This window comes from Echinops telfairi, unplaced genomic scaffold (assembly GCF_000313985.2).
Source record: "Echinops telfairi isolate 266 unplaced genomic scaffold, ASM31398v2 ScPeMD7_7468;HRSCAF=8506_0, whole genome shotgun sequence".
NCBI lineage: Eukaryota > Metazoa > Chordata > Mammalia > Afrosoricida > Tenrecidae > Echinops > Echinops telfairi.
In genome coordinates, this window is record NW_022111369.1 from 75,624,440 (window position 1) to 75,627,300 (window position 2,861).

Here is a 2,861-nt window from a genome sequence, read left to right on the forward strand (position 1 = left end):
ATATGGGTTAATGGGCTAATGTTGGACTTGTGGGATTGGACAGCATTGGGTTGGAATGTTTTCTTGATGCACACGTAGCCTTTATATAAAACTTTCTCTTATACATGAGTTTCTGTGGATTTGTTTCTTTAAAGTACCCAGAATAACACAAACACCATAATTCTTTGTCAGTTGTCCTTATTCATTGTTTTTGTTTCACATGCATAAGAGGCTACTGAAAATATCATGGCTTGAATCAGCAAACCTTAGTCTTAAAGGTGGCACTTTTGCTCTTTAAAATTTTAAATAGATTTTCGTGGAGTAGATTTTCCCAATGAAATACGTTGTTTGATTTCTTGGCATCTGCTTTCATGAGCGGTGATTGTTGATCCCATAAAGACAAAACCCTTCGCAATTTTTATCTTTTCTACATTATGATGTTGTCCATTAGTCTAGTTGTGTTTTAGTTTTCTTTGTATTGAGTTGCAATTCAAACTGGTGACTATAGTTGTTTATTTTTATCTGTCAGTGCTGCAAGTCCTCAGCTTTCACCAAGGCAGTTGTAGCACTTGCATATCACAAGTTTTGATGAACCTTCTTGTAATCCTGATGATCCTTTCCTCTCCTCATAGTCTGCTTCTTTGATTCTTCACTCAGTGTACAAGTTAAATAAATATGGTGAATGAACATAGCCTTGACACAGACCTTTCCTCTTTTAAAACCATGCAGTATTCCCTTGTTCTCTTTGAATGACTGCCTCTTGGTCCTTGTACAGATTCTGCCTGAGCACAATGAAGTTCTGGAATTCATAGTCTTCTCAATGTTACTCATAGTAAATTATGATCTGCATAGTTGAATGCCTTTGCACTGCCAATAAAATTAAAGAAAACATATTTCTGTTATTTTTTGCTTTCAGCCCAGATCCACCTGATGCTAGCAATGTTATGGATTATTCTATACTTTTTCTGAATCTGGCTTAAATTTCTGGCATCTGTCTGTGGATGTATTTATGTATTTATGAAAATTTTGGATTATCTTCAGCAACATGTTACTTTCATGTGATATTAATAATATTGTTTGATAATTTCTGCATTCTATTGGGTGACCTTTCTTGGATATCTTTTAATCAGTTGTCTAAGCAGCTGCTTCCATATTTCTTGGAATAGAGTAGTAACTGCTTCTAGTGTTGAATTGATTTGTTGAAATATTTCAATTGGTATATTTTCAATTCTTGGCTAATGTCTTCAGTGCAGCTTGGACTTCTTCCTTCAATAGCATTGGTTCTTAATTATTCACTAACTCTTAAAAATGGTTGAATGTTGACTATTTTTGTTATAATGACAATGGAGAAAGTTACTATTATTAGCCAAAATAAGGCCTGGGGCTAAATGTAGAACATATCACTAGATGTCATATGAAAATCTAGGTTAAAATTGAAAAAGTTAAAAGAGGCAAAATACTACCCAAAACACTATTTTGAACATATCACACGTGAATGAAGAAACTATATAAAGAATTACAATATGTTCAACACTAATGACCAGATGATTTGTGGAATAATATTACATATGCTAAACATGAAGGAAGCAAAGGGTCATTAAAAAGATAGGTAAGAAAAAAAATAAAGACCAAAGTTCTGAAACTGATACTTGGACATAGAATTGTGGTTACAGGCCATTGAATCAGATATGATTCATAGCAATCCTATGAATCCTACAACAGAATCCTACATTCAACCTGGTCTGATGCCACCTCATAATTGTTATTATGTTTGAACCATTTGTTGCAGCCATTGTGTCAATCCATCTACAGAAGATCCTCATTTTCTCTACCCCTTTATTTCACTAGAAAATGAACATTATAATAATTTTAAATAATAATAATTATATAAGAATATTTGTATGAAGTGTTTCTCTAATTACTCTTTTAAACACTTCATATGGGATGTTTGATTTCCTCATCACAACACTTGTCTATTAATGAGGTAAGGCCAGTATATTTCACTTTTAAAATATTTTATAGTTTATTAATTCTCTGGTGAAAATCCACATAACCAGTGCAGATCAAGTCACTGTAGAATCTGTATTCTTTCTGTTATCCAATCTCCAGCTCACTTTTTGCCAGCACCCACGTTGGCCTTTGCAGTGCCTCTGACGTCATTCTGCTCTTGCGTTCCTGGCGTTGTTTTCTTGAGGTCTTTTTCTTCTCCTACAGGCCATATGTTACAAATCTGTATTTAGGTTCGTTTTTCGTTGCATAATCCAAAGAATCGTAAATCATGCTGAAGTTAGTAGTCTTGCCACCACTAAAATGGATTCTAAATACAAATACAAATATGACATTGGGTGCGGTCATGTACATTTTGGCTAGTTTTTCATGAATTTCTGTCAGGCACTGTTGCTTTCCCAGGGTTAAGGACATCAATGACCATTTGTTTTTGCTGAAGTAGTCGGTTGGTCATGAACTTCCTGGTCTGGATGGTTTCTGTGTCCTTCATGATGGCATAGAATGCTCAAGCAGCCAGAGACAGAAAAGTCAGTATATTTCTTTTATTAGTAAAGAAAATCTGTGTACAGAAGTCAAGTTTCAAACTATAAGAGATTAAGTCAAGAGTTTGATAACATTTCCTAAGCAACATTGCCAGTAATGTGAAGCTCCAATTCCAGCCTAATTCCTGTGACACTCAAAGTGCATGTTTTTTCTTCTGATGAGGCTCTCAAGTGATTAAAATAATGAAGTCAGGTACATAAAAACTATAATGTAAGGGAAAATATGATAAGAATGGAAAGTGTTATAAATTGGTATTGGAATTCAGCAAAAGGCTGGGCTGATAAGGAAAATTAATCGTGAAGCTAATCTTTTAACTGAGAAACTTTTATATG

At 34.2% G+C, this 2,861-nt stretch overlaps 1 pseudogene; it reads right to left on the reverse strand.

Annotated features, from left to right (window-relative positions):
* Positions 1 to 2,089: 2,089 nt before the first annotated feature.
* Positions 2,090 to 2,476, reverse strand: LOC105978934 (annotated as a pseudogene).
* Between the last annotated feature and the right edge of the window lie 385 nt (positions 2,477 to 2,861).